The sequence below is a fragment of the Aythya ferina genome, assembly GCF_964211825.1.
Source record: "Aythya ferina genome assembly, chromosome: 2".
NCBI lineage: Eukaryota > Metazoa > Chordata > Aves > Anseriformes > Anatidae > Aythya > Aythya ferina.
Window position 1 is genome coordinate 135,897,701 of NC_140297.1, and position 14,300 is coordinate 135,912,000.

General features: G+C 38.6%; 1 long non-coding RNA gene across 1 annotated transcript; it reads left to right on the forward strand.

Annotated features, from left to right (window-relative positions):
• Positions 1-289: 289 nt before the first annotated feature.
• On the forward strand, positions 290-2,476 carry LOC311432004. The gene is made up of 3 exons (XR_014689770.1): positions 290-412; positions 770-844; positions 1,336-2,476. It is a non-coding gene; the product is annotated as an uncharacterized lncRNA (long non-coding RNA).
• The last annotated feature ends 11,824 nt before the right edge of the window (positions 2,477-14,300 follow it).

Genomic DNA, 14,300 nt, shown 5'->3' on the forward strand with positions numbered 1-14,300 from the left:
CCAGCTTTTACCCTGCAGGCCATGTTTTAAGAGCTCCTGAGAACTAAAAGCCAATGTCCTGGGTGGGCTGTCAGTCACCACCAGAGACAGCAGCTCCCCAACTAAACTGAAATACCTACAGAGCTCTTCTTCCTTTTCCAGAGTACCAAAAGGCTGAAATGCAAGCTTTCCCCCCCCGCCCCCCAACCCTCCACCCCCTTCCAGAACATAAGCAATTCAATACCCCAGCTTTCCCCCAGCACTAGCCACTCTGTTTCTCGTCTTCCTTTCTGTACAAAGCAGCTGGTCCCTGCAGATTAACAGGGCCCAGCTGCATCTGGTCTCCAGCCACTTAACCCCTTCTGAGCTGTTTCCTCGCTCTTGTGGAAGAAAACAGGATTGTCTGCTTTCCAGAAGCCTCCTGGGGCTTGAAGTAAGAGCATCCCTACTAGCAAAGATAGTGTGGGTTTTAAATCAGGGAGAAAAAAGCTTGCTACACTCTGAAAAGATTTTTATTTCATGTAATAAGCCCCACGCTTTACAGAGTTTAAAAGCAAGGGCATGAGAGAATTAAGCAGACTTGGAAACAGTAATGTCATACCCCAGTGTACTAAGGATTTATGGATGTTATTTTATAACTTGTTGAGTTTGATGTGGAATGATCTCTGCTCTGTAACTACAGTAATTATTTCGTAAAGTACTCTATTGTTATGCTGTCACCCATTAAGCATGCTGCGTAGTGGTTAAAAAGTATTTAGACAGATTGCACACCTGTATGAAATTCTTCCAGACTTTCCAGAGGGGATGGGAGTCTGCATTCACAAGGGTTTCTTCTTACAGCTTGTGGAATCCTCAGAAACATGAGGTGAGTACTATATAGGTATTCGTGATGGTTGCAGGATTTAGTAGCTGTTAGAGAAAGTCACAAAAACTAAGCGTTAGTAGTTTGTGTATGAAAATGTCAGTTTATGAATTTAGCCATATTTGCAATAAAAATATATTTGCAAATTTTACATCGGCTATTCAAAAAAACAAACACCTGTAATCTTATGAATGACATTTGAAATTAGGAGTAAAGATATTAAGGTAGGGTGTGAGAGGGCTTCTTTCTTTTGAAATTTAGTAATTAAGTTTTAATTTTTTAAAATTATTTATTTAACATATCTCTAATATACCAAAGGAAGTGCAGAATAATTATGTCTAGATTAGGAAGATGACAAAGGGAAAATGGAGTTGGAAGGATAAAAATGCATTAATTTATACATTTTCTAGGATTGCAAATGCAATAGCCAGTTTTCTCCAAATTCTTCAGGTTGATTTCAATTAATGTTTTGATTAAAGTTTTCTTGGTCACAGTAGCTTTCAGCTCCTGTTCCCACCAAAGAATTTCCTCTTTGGAAGGCTGCTATACCCTTTCCTGGCAATTCTGGTGTAAGAGAGCAATCTGCGTAATATCAGTTGTATTGCCTTCCAAGTGAGCCATCTAAAGGACACTCAGGACTCACGTAACTGCAACCAGAGCTGTTCTCCAGCTCCCCGAACAGGCACCCAGACAAGCCTGGACGCCGCCAGTCATCATTCCAGACATGATGTAGTTTGGTTTTTGCTGTGATGGAAAGAAACACTTCTCACTGCGTCTGTGTCTCCTCCTTCCAATGATTGGAGGAACTGAGGCCATCCAAAAGCACGAAGCAAGATCTTGCAGCTTAGACCAGCTATTAAGGCTTTTTGAAATCTCAGTAGGTGCAGAGAAATAGCCCACTGCTCTAGCCCACCTCGAGTGCATCCGGTCTCCGGTGGACTTTCCTGTCTTTGACCAAATCTTAGCAGCTTAACTGTGGGACCCCAGCAGGTCAGCCTGTATCATCTGGACCAGAAAGTTTCTTCTAACCTCATTTGAGCCAGTATTTTTTCCACATGAGAGTAATGAAATTCATTTCTTTATGATGTGATTCTGACCCCAGGAAGCCCCAGAGCTACAGGAGACAGAGACAGCTGTTAGTCTAGCAGAAACTGCCAGGTTTGTGAAGACCTTGTGATGGACTCAGAACATCAGCAGAAGCAGAGGGCCCAGGGGAAAGAGCAGACCTTAGCTTAAGTCAGCCTGAACGGAGAACAAAGAGAAACAAGGAGGAAGAAGAGTTGAAGAGAAGAGAAAACAGATAAAATTCTAACCCTGAGCCAAGGAGATCAGCTGGAGAGTTGCTTGTTTGCACAGGGTGATAGCTGAGCTGGATTAGGGCTGGACTGAATCAAACGTGAGGCAGGAGATTATGGAAGGATCCGGTTAAGTTGGGAGGGGAAGAGGCTGAATATAGGGATGTGTCAAGTGACAGAACATAAACTTTAGAAACTAAGACAAGTATTCATAGAATTGCAGTATTAATTGTCATATTGACTCCTTTTCTTTCTATGGTGCTTATAACTGCATTAGCATATTAATGTATGATATTGCCTGAGTGCAGAGTATGGATTTCTTGCATAAAGCAGGATGGAATCAGATTTTGGTGGGGCAGGAGTGGCATCAGAAATTCCAGTCCAAGGAATCTACTTTTATTCCTGATCACTAAAAAAGATAATAATAATAATAATAATAAATCTAGAGTCAGTGCAATATCTACCCACTGATGCCCTGCAACACAATAGATGTCACTCCCTGTGCAGCCTAGGGTGAAGCTGCCCACTGCTTCCTCTCTAAGCTCATCACCTCCCAGTCCTTATTCATTTTCCATTCTGTAATATTCAGATCAAAGCATTCTTGCCATACTGGCATTTTTCAATGCATAAAGCTTTTTTTTTTTTTTTTTTTTTTTTTTTTTTTTTTTTTAAAAAAAAAAAAAAAAAAAAAAGGGAAGAAAAGCAAAAGGTTAATAGTTGAAGGTCACCCTCCCTGGTCTCTCACCACCTCGCCTGCTCAGGACAAGCGCTTGCTGCAGCTGGCATGGGGCCGGCAGCAGATGCACAGGGCTGGGTGCTGCCATTGGGGTGCACCTGTTGGCTTGCCACCATCTGCTAGCCAAAAATGGGACAAAGCCCCACCCCATGCCGGCCAGCTGAAGAGAGCTTAATCTCCTCCCCATGGGTTTTGAGCTGGTGGCCGTGGCACACGCCACACAAAGGCGTGGACCTGCACCTAATCTCCAATCCTTGCAGGGGGCTGCTTCTCATGCTGACAAGAAAGGGCTCTTTAAATAAATCCAGAGAGCTATTACCTGACAAGAAAGCCTCTTATAAACTGCCTTTTAAAAATTATTATTTAAAAAGAGAGAAAGGTATTAGGTTAACATGGATACTAATATTAAGTAAATTAAGCCGCGGCAGTATTTTTTTGGAGGCTGCTGCTGCTCCTTGCTAAAGGGGTGACTTGTAAGCTGAATAGCTCAAATGCTTGCTTTGGAAACTGTAGGCTTGGTTTAGTGCATGCCATGGCTGTGCCCTATAAGCAATTACCTAACCAGTCCCTGTGAATCTGAGCTGCCAAGGCATCACTGCTATATAAAAAAAAATCATGCTTTGGGAAGTTGGTCACCCAGGTACATTAAAATTATCAAGTTTCCTGCATTAAAATAAAATAAAATAATGTTTAAGCAGGATTTATACAAAAAGTAAAGGGAGTTTCAGAAACTGCTTATTCAAATCTCAAAGCTAGCCTGCGTGAAATACTGCAGACACTAGGACATGACCGACACTGTTTTAGTGTTTAACCTGTAAAGAGTTTTCTAACATTCAACTTAACAATAGGGAATAGGATGGATGCAAAGAAAACCTGCTACCACTGAACCTTGTGCTGAGCCCTTGTTTTGAAATACACCCAGTTTTGTCCAAGTGCAGGAGCAACAAACTCGACAACTCAGCTGCTGTCTTTTTTATCAGGGTGTGAATGCAAGATCCCTCTGTTTCTGAGACCTTGAGCACAGATACTTCATTACATCAGCATCCTGCACTGTTTGCATTTTTTGTCCACCTGTGCATTTAAGCCTGATAGGTACACCAGGAGCTCTCATAGACAGAGGTTTGTCTTTGCTATCAGTCATTGTTCTACAGTGACACTCCAATCTTAATTTATTTTCTGTCGTACGCATCAAGTACATTAAAAAGAATAACAGCAAATAAAATTATAACAACAATCTTTTAAGAGCTGCTCATCACCCCCAAGCACTGCAGCTAGGGTAAATAATTTTAGTAGGAAATATTTTTTTCAAGGAAAATACTGGAAGTTTCATTATTTGAAATATTTTAATTTAGACTTGATAAAGCAATGGTGAATATACAGCGGGGTAATGATCTTACATCCAGAGGGATTACGACTTTTCTATCTCTAAATTTGCAGAAGCTATCTGAAGGCAAACATTGACTAGGAATGTATTAAATTACCGTGAGCAATCCAAATTTTTTAAGAAAGTTAAATATTAAAATATATAAATAAATTACAAGTTTTCCCTTTAAAATATGCACGAGGTAATTCAGAGCAAATGTTAGAACAAGTCCGTCTGCTAAATTAGTCACAAGGTACTAGTGGCTACTTTTCCATTTACGCTAATGATGAGAAATGTAAAAGGCCGGCTTCATAATTCAGTGTTCATTTCAAGAGGTTCCAAGAACACTTATGCTAGATGGGTCTGTCTAGCTAATCAGCCAGTTTCTTCTCTCCTTTTAAGATTGAAACACAATTATAGAACCTGTACTTCCAATCTTTGCATTTTTCCCCCCTGCACTAAAATGTATTTCAATGTAAGGAATGCTGGAGGATGATAGAGTTGAATTAACACCCTTAAACTAAGCATATTGCATTCTCTTAAATCAATGGTTTCACTTCTGCCCTCAAGCAATATGTGATTTGTAAATCTGAGACATGCTACCTTTAGGCAGTAGGCACTCTCTTTAAAAACACGAAAGTAGGCAACATATGGTGGCACTATGCAATATGAAATTGTTCTAAAGATACAAGTTTTCAGCCTCAGTGGTACAAGCCCAATTTTAAATAAAACATAGTATCATATGGTTCCTGCTTAAACACTGCAGTAAAAAAAACCTGGCTATATGGTCATCCTCTAAACAACAGAGGGAACAGTTTACACGAGTACACTTGGAAACCCACTGTCTGTAAACAGGCAGTCACCCACTACCTTTCAATAGATGTAAATACTGAAATATATCAACTTATGTATTTGCAGACCCTTGTAACTTATGGATTTCTCTATTTTTATTTGTATTCATTTTTATTTTTGGTTTAATCACACAAACACAACTGTGGGTATTTTTTGTTGTCAATGCATATGTGTATCTCATAAACTACACATTCTATGTTCACATTTTTCTACTGCTGAGACCAGCTGGGTCACATTAGTCATGTCAAAGCATGTCAAGGACTATAACATGTAATTCAGTCCAATGTTACGGTGAAGGTGAATCTTTTCCATTATCCATGCAGAGAGGGGATACTGGTATTTTAGCTCTGGGACATGACTTTTTCCTTAAGTCTGCTCTTATCCTCAAATGCAAAAATGAATTCCCAAAGCATAACATAACATTTTAGCCTTTGGTGACAAGGATAGTAAGGAACTCCAAGGAGGAAAATATGTTTTACTATTAGTCATCAATGATCTGATATGGTAGTTTAACAATTGATTTGTGAAGGCGTAAAACTGGACTTGGTAAAGAGAAATTACTATTATACTGGTATGTGCACAGGCAGAGCCCAACCTCTATTCCTCTTTTTATTGTTACAAAACCTGTACAATTTAATTCTGTCTGTAATTTAACCTTGCACGTGCTGCACTTCACTATTCCAGTTTAGAAAACAAACAGGACTCTTCCTTATAAATTATTTTATTTTACATTAGGGATAAAGAGTGTTATGTGGAGACTTCATATACTTCTGTTTTTGCTCTGTAGTCATTGTGTATTTTCCCTCCCCCAAATGGACTTCAAAAAGAGGAGTCTGAATGTTCTGCCCAATGACGACTCTAATCAGTCATTAATTTTAAAGGCCTCTTGCCTTTATCAGGTTGTCTCTTAGGCTCAGACTGACTCCTACAGTAGTTTAATATAGTGGTCTTTGGTAGCTGAGGCAGCTGGAATTTATGTTGGTAAGAATGTGATGAAAGAGTCGTTGGGGTCTGGACTTCTATAAAGGAATTTTTGAAATTATATGCAGCACAATTGATGGTGCCAAATTAATCTGTTGTCTTTAGCCATAGACAAAGGAAAGGAGAGTAGTGCTAAGTTCCTTTGGAAGCCATGCAATTGGATTAATCAAGAGTGCTTGGTGGATGCATCAGCTTATTTCTGTGGCAACAGTATTCTTTACAGACAAATGACCTCTAGGCTAGTCCTTTGAAACTCGATAGTTAAAGGTGTTGAGACATCTAATTCTCATTGACTTTGATGAGTTTAGACACATCCCTTTAAAATTCTGACTCTTGTCCATGCAATGATAAAAGTGTTAGGGCTTGGCTCGCTCTTTTACAGTCCCCATTCTCAGGGACTGAACAATGAAAAATCATAGATAAGAACAATGAAGATGAGATAGAAATGTTTGTCTTTGGGAGGTGATGTGGGTGTGTGTCTGTTTCTCCTGATGAGAAAATGAAAAAATTCTGAATATTCTTCTGTGACCTCAAGACAGTAGAACATCACTGCATGTTTGTGTGCCTCTCCTGCAGCAAGAAGGACCTCCTCAGGGTAGGCCAGCAAAACAGTGCCCTCAGCTTGTCTAAATCATAGTGCTACTTATGATAATTAGCTAGGACAATTACTTCAGTTTTGTAATTGGTAACTGCCCTCAAAGTACAATAAATATACTGGTTTTATTTAGACTTCCTTTCTTGGTCACTGTCTACATTCAAATCATTTTCAGACATGTCTTGATAGGTACTGGAGCCCCTTTCTTTGTAGATTCCCTGTCAAGCATCAACCACAAAACTATCCTTTCTGTGATAGGCTTATACCTGTGTCTCTCCCTTGTGCATCTTCCTTATTTTCAAAATTTCTGCAAGATTTATTTGAATTAGCTTTATAGTTACTAACTTATTAAAAGCATTCTTACCTAAGTTTTTTTGTTGTTGTTGCTTGTTTGTTTGTTTGTTTTTTAAATCTGCTTCTTCTGCCTAATTTTGCATCTCACTTGTGTATGTATGTTATGTAATCACTGTCTGTGACTTCTAACTGGAATTTTGGGAAGTCATCTGGGCTCCTCCTCTTGCACAGCTAGGTACAGCTGTGCTGAAGTGTAATGAGCTGCGAGCTCTTGCAAGAGATATTGATCTTACTCCATATTTTATTTTACTTGTTATGACACTAATTGTCACAGGGTTGTTTGCCAGATAAACAGAAGAATGAGATTACACATGTGGACTACGGTCAAAGTAATGCCAGGTAAATATTTTGTCACTACTACTAATAATGACAATTACAGCATCCCCTTCATTTCAGCAGAAATAAACACATGTAAGTCCTTATGAAAGAAACACTGCAACTTGAAAAACTCAAAACCAAGAGAAAATTAGACCTCATGTTACAGAAGAATCAGAAAATAACAACATGCTATTCCTTTTCTCCAAGGTTTTGTTTCAACATTATCATGCTTCTGCTTATGGCTTATATTAAAAAGTTTTATAGTTTGACAAACAGACAAATAAAAGATAATTAAAGGAACAGCTCTATGATCCTTTCTAAAGCTGAATAGTTTCTTAGTCTACTCCTACTTCTCCTGTTTGTTGTTGTTGTTGTTGTTTGTTTGTTTGTTTTGTTTTGTTTTTCTGTTCACTTAATGTCTTTTCATAACCTCTAGTATCATAACGATGCTCAAGGATAAAAGAGATTCAAGTTTCAGTATTACATTATGGGGCCCTTTTTGCAGGAGTTAAGATCCAAAGGGAGTCTTTGCTAATTCATAAAGCTTGGACTGTAACTAGATTCATTTATCAATTAATTAGTGATTCACCCCACACAGCCAATCTAGTATTTAGGTACATATCTTTGGAAAAGTGCCCAAAGGTGGCACACAGTTGCCATGGTTACACCCACAAGTATATCAAGTCTACCTGGAAATGACCAACTGTGTTTAGCTGGTCACCTGCACATGCAAACCTTGTGACCTGTAGATACAAAGCATTATAACATCATACAAAAACTACACTCACTGTGAATAAAAACAGATGCACAGAAGGTTGCAAAAATCCTGGTTCATTTTAATGCTGTCAGTGGACATTGTGACAGCCTCTTTCTGCCCCTTTCTGCTCACAGCCATGGAAACCAGCTAAAACTATATGGCTATTGGACTGTGCTATCAAGATAAGAGAGATGTTTGATGAGATTCTTGAAACTTCAGAGGAGATTGAACTGTACTTACATTTTCACAACAGGATCAGGTAATGTTTCTGGTATTTCTTGCCAGCAGCTAATAATCAGGTGAAATATGACAATTTTGATTAAATTTATCAGAGCTCTGGGACTGTCCAAATGGGAAAATCAAGCAAATGTAAAATGATTTTAATATAGCAGTAGATACATATAAAATTTGTACATACTTTTATGCAGAACTGGTTTTGACAGAAATACTTTTCAGTACAGAAAATTTACCCATTATTGTAAAGATCTGCCCAAAACCTCAAAGGTGAACATGTCTCCATGTGGAGAATGCACAGCAAAGAACAGGGGGCAGATTTAGCAAGTCTCCTTCTTTCCATGCTTAAAACACACAGGACTGCACATATGAGCTTTATTTCAGACCTCTCATAAATACAGAGCAGAGGAAATGTTCTCATGGACCCCTGCAAAGAGAAGCCATCAAACTTCACCTCAGACTTGTAAAACAGTATCATATGCTTCAGGTACAATGATGTATTCCTACCTGCAAATGTCCTTATGCTGTCTGGATTTCATAAATCAGAGCACGGAACATAGAAAACTGAGATAGAAGAAGCCTGATAAACTGTCCAGTTTACCTCATTTCCACTGTCACATGCTTTCCGCTGTTTTGTCAGTCATGGTTCCAAATGGGCCAAGTGAAAAGGCTTCTCTAATAATCTTGCAATTTTATTCCATTGTTTAATGCACCTCATGGTCTGGGAATTTCCTCTTCTTATACAGCTTGAAGTTTCTCTGCCTTACTTTCATCCAATCATTTCTTGCAATATCCCCTCTGTACAGGCATAAATACTTAATCTTTCACCTGAGGTTTGGCTCATTTTAACAGGAGTCAAAAGGAACTGAATATTGAATATTTGCATGCATAACAAGAGTATCTAGAATCATTATAGCTAAAGACAATGTGGATTTTGGAAAGGAGATAAAACCTTTTTGAGAATTTGATCATACTTTTACTATCAGAAATTAGAAAGGGACCTTCTTGAGTGTAGGTTTTGTGTTGTCTGACCACTACGATGTTCTTCAGCTCACACTGTTCCCAGCACCTGGTACGGGCCATGCTTCAGGATGGCGTACTTGTAGCATTCTGCAAATTTGGGTTATTCAGGGACTGCAAAGTACTCCTGTCAGATAATTCCCACATACCTATGACAGAGAAATGGGAATTTCTCAACAATGGAAAACATAGATCCTAAACGTTTGTCAGCATCACCAGTAACTCTCAATTTTTGTGTCTGGATTCATGGGGAAAGAAAAGGAAGGAAAAGCTTTTAAAGACCATTTTATCTTTATTCAATCATATTTCCCACATAGACACATGAAAGTTTGCTATTTTTCATACCTGTTCCTAAAGGTCTGCACTAACATCATAACTTCGGTCTAGTGTCAGGTGAAGTTAGAAGTTTCATATCCACTTGCTTGCTACTCTGAGCACTAGAAACCTGTGGTGTCTCACCACAGTTGAAATTCTTCCCCACTCTCCACAGTCCCTAATAATATCCTGGACATGTACCTTCATCTATATTCATGAGAGTGCAGATGCAGCCAAATTAGTGGCAGCAAAGCACATTTTACACTGTAGAAAATACAATCTGTCTTCTTTTTGATTTTTTTTTTTATATAAAAAAGTTTTATTTAAAAAAAAATAAATCAGACAGTAAGATTTAAATTCAGCACCACCCGTTGCAAGAGTCTGTTTAAAAATGCACAGCTGGCTTGATGATGAGTGACAAATCAAAAGTCAGAGTGAAACTTCCCAATCATCTGAGCCCTTGCCACCCGATTAGCAGAAGAAAAACAGGGCAGATGGAGGGAGACGCAGCAGTTCGGAGGGAACAGATGGCCACTACGAACTTGATATATGAAATTAATAACACTTTCTCAAATACAATTAGTAGCAGGAATACATTACCTGAATTTTCATAACTGTGAGCAAGCTGACATTAAATGAGGTTTTTCAGATTAACAGTCAATATAGCATTGATATTTGGAGAGAAATAAAAAATTATATGGAATGTAATAAGGACCTTTCTGCTTTTTGTGCTATAACTGATTATGAGTGCCCAGCTGTACAAAGTCTGCATGATTCTATAGTTTGAAACTCCCTAGATATGTGCTTTTATGATTAACTCATTTATTTCTTAAACCAAAGACAGGCGCCATGAGGTTTCACACAGATTCTGACTGTGTCGTGAGAATCTGCATTATGGTGAAGGTTTATTCTGTCCTTACAGCCAAGGGCTTATATAAATCTGGAATATATTTTTCAGAAATGATGACTGGTTTTGGAAATCTAAACTGAGATATCTTAATATGTCCTGACTTCCCATGTTTCAACACCTTGTGAAAATCAGGACCATTTAATTTGTTTTTAATTGGGCATCTAAAATAATTAGCCTGCTTTGAGATTCCTGCTTTTACAGATATTCTGTACAGAAGGGACAGGATTCAGAACAAGAACAAGAAAAAATATGTAATACATTTCAAAGGCCAGATCATGGCTTCAGAAGAAACAGCACTGCAACAAGACACATAAGCCTGCTCAGTGGATTGCACTGACATACTCCACCTATATGGGTGGATGACAAGGATCTTGCCTGGTTGCTTACAAGCCCTGGCATACCTAGAAGGACAATTTAGTAGGCAATTCTTTAATCACATCTACTGCTCCTTTTCCATAAGCCAGTGGTGGCAGAATCAGCTGAGAGGTCTTTTCCTTAGCTATAAGAAAATGTTACAAAAGCAATTAATAAAAACAAATACTGACACTCTCCTAAGGCAACAGAAATAAAAATGATTGTCTTCAAACTAAAATTGGCTTTTCCAGAGTGTATGAATGCATGTGCAAACACACACCAATGAGAGCATTTTCTTTTTCTTCAAGACAAATTTTCTACTGCAATGCAACAACTGCCACTGAAGAACATCACATTTGGGATTGATCCTGTGGTCTATAAAAGGGACATTCCAGAAAAAAAAAAATAAATAATGGAATTGGAAGCACAAGTGTTACTGTAGAAACATTTTCCTGAAATGGTCTGAAATAAACAATGCCATTTTTACTCTACAGGGATTAAGTATTTTGTTCTGTGTTGAACTCTCTTGAAAGGCCTAGGGGATGTTTTTAATCCTTTGCTACCTGATACCTGAGATGATAAAGAAATGTAACTAAGTTTCTTCTAATCAGTGTCACACAATAGTCACTTTTTTCTCCTTTTCCTTTCTGTTTTGTTATTTTCTTTATTGTCATTTCCACAGCCATAGCCAACAGATGCAAATGTAATTTGTTTATGAATCACAGCACATATTTATGTGAATATACCATATGAATATGCTTGCAGTATGATTTCAGCTGGGTGAATACTGCAAAAGATGATTTGCAAACACTGCTATGAATAAAGGGCATGATACAAAGCTTGTTGTGATCCATGGGATGTCTCCTGTTGGCTTCCAGGAGTTTTGGCTAAAGTTTCAAGTCAAGACTTTCTATTCTGAGGAATTTTTACTTGCTGGTTGTCTTTTGTTCATGATTATTTATCCAGTCAGAGCTTTGTTCATGCAAATTCTGTGGAGAAGCTTCTACTTGGGGTAATGCACATTCCTGCACAAATACATGTATTTTTTCTATGACTACATATGGTCATATGCAAGTGTTATCAACACAAAAATCTATGAGTAATCGTTATTAATAACAGATACAGCAATGATCTACGTAGAGTTCAGGAGTCGTACACACATATGTTTTAGCTAGTTCTTCAAAGAAAGCTTTTTCTGTCCCAAAGAGAGCTGTCAGTCCAAGATTAGGAGGCAGCAGAGCTGTATCTGTTTAGCAAACAGGTAGAGCTTGGCCTCATGCTCCCTGAAGTCAACAACACATTTCCCACTGAATTCAATAAAGACAGGATCAAGTCTGTTCTCAGCACTGTAACGTACAAAAAAAAAAAATGTTGAAAATAGAAATGAACTTGGGCTTTAGGTTTCAGAGTTTTTAAGTATTTCCTTATTCCTTTAAAATTCAGTTCTGCAAGGTGTCATTTCAATGGACGCTAAACTCACAGGACCTTATAGAATTGGGTCACTGCCAAAGGGCATAGCTGTTTATCGGTCTTGTATTCATGGACAATGTCTATTGTCTTTACTCAGATAAAGCAGGATTTGGCCATTTTCCACATCAGACCCACAACACTATGATTAACATCATACTCTAATAAACAGTAATGAGGAAAAGTGTTCCAACAACAGAATAAAAATCTCTTTTAGTGCAAATGTTAAAGTATCTCTTTTTGGATTCTCACTGCCAACATTTAAGTTGCAGAATTTGGTAATGTTTATTCTTCAACTCTAGAAACTCTTTACAACTGCCTTCAGTCTTGTCTTTTTCACTTCCTTGCATGGCAGAAAATATCTGCAGATGACGATACAAACTGGCACCAAGCAAAATCTTTGTATGTATTTAAACTTTTGCTGTTCGCTTGACTCAGTGACCCAGCGGTATGGTCCAGAATTGCATTAACCAGTTCCAGGCAGTGGAGACAAAAATTCCTTTCATTCATCAGCAGATAAGGAGTTTTGACAACTCTCCCTTGCGAGCAAGAAGGGAAAAAAAAAAAAAAAAAAAAAAAAAAAAAGGCAAGAGATTACAATGTAATAATGCAAAAAGCACAGTCAAGGAGCCAAAGAAAGACTGAAGGAAGCTGTAGGGCTGCCTGGGCAGACAGGGAGACTGCTATCAGAATTGAACAAGAGAAAATCCAGATCCCCCTTCCACTCCTCTACCTGTTTCTTCTCAATGTCACTATCAGTGCACACACTGATATAAAACAGGTCCAGCAAGTATTCCAGTAACTCCTCAAGACCACCAGGGCAAAAACAAAAACATTCAGGGCTTGACACTTAACCAAGGCAACATGCCAAGCTTATCACATGTGAAAAAGCCTTGTAGAGGAAAATAATCATCTTCATGTTCACAGGGCCTGGGTGTTAACTCTCCAAAGAGTCTCCTGTATTTTCCACTCTTGACGGTTGCAGCTGAGGGGGTTCTTGCAGAGAAATTCAGACATCTGAATGGATTTCTATTAACTATAGAGCATGGGAAGGAGCCAGACATTTCTTTTGCATCACAGTACTGATTAGAGACAGGGCGCTTTCTTGTTACCACAGAGGCTTGTGTGGTGAGCTGGCCTAAAGAATGGCTGATTTTCTACATAATCCAGAAATCACACACGGAGCTGAGCAGAGACCAGTTCCACTTTCTCACAACCTTCAGAGTTTCAAACAAAAAATAATTATATGTATATATATTTATATATATATATATTTTTTTTTTTTTCTTGCAGTGGAACATGGTGAGGAAAAAAGAAAACTTTCAAATATGTTCTGCAAACAGCTTGTGTCAACAAGTTGTAGTGACCCCAGACCAGAAATAAGCCCCCCTGCACAGCTGCCAGTATTTGCTTCATGTCTTTCTCTGCCTCTGCAGCCTTATGCCTGGAGCCTCCGGGTTCAATGCCAACACATTTGGTAACAACACCTCACTCAAAATGTTCTTTTTGGCTCTAACCCAGGCTTTCTGGGAGGAGGTGGAGGGCTGTTTTTTCACCAGCCAGGAACAACGAAGATCCAAATTCAAGTTCCTGTTCTGCCTGATTTGGGGTATGTAAGTTGAGACACTGTTCTTGCGTGTAGGACAACCTCTAGGTTGCCCTCTATCCAAATCACCCAGAGCAGCAGCACAAACAATTTCTGTTGTAATTTCTGTTACTCTGCTCTGGTTACTACTAATCGTGAAGGAACAAATCTTGTTGCCAATAATTTTGTAGGAGTAAATCAGGACAAACTTTGAGTTTAGCACCTGATATTATCTGCAGGTACCATACAGTTCATTTGCACCTGAAGATGCATGATCATGTGGGAAGCTGAAGTCCTCACATCCTCTGCTCTCAATCACAAGT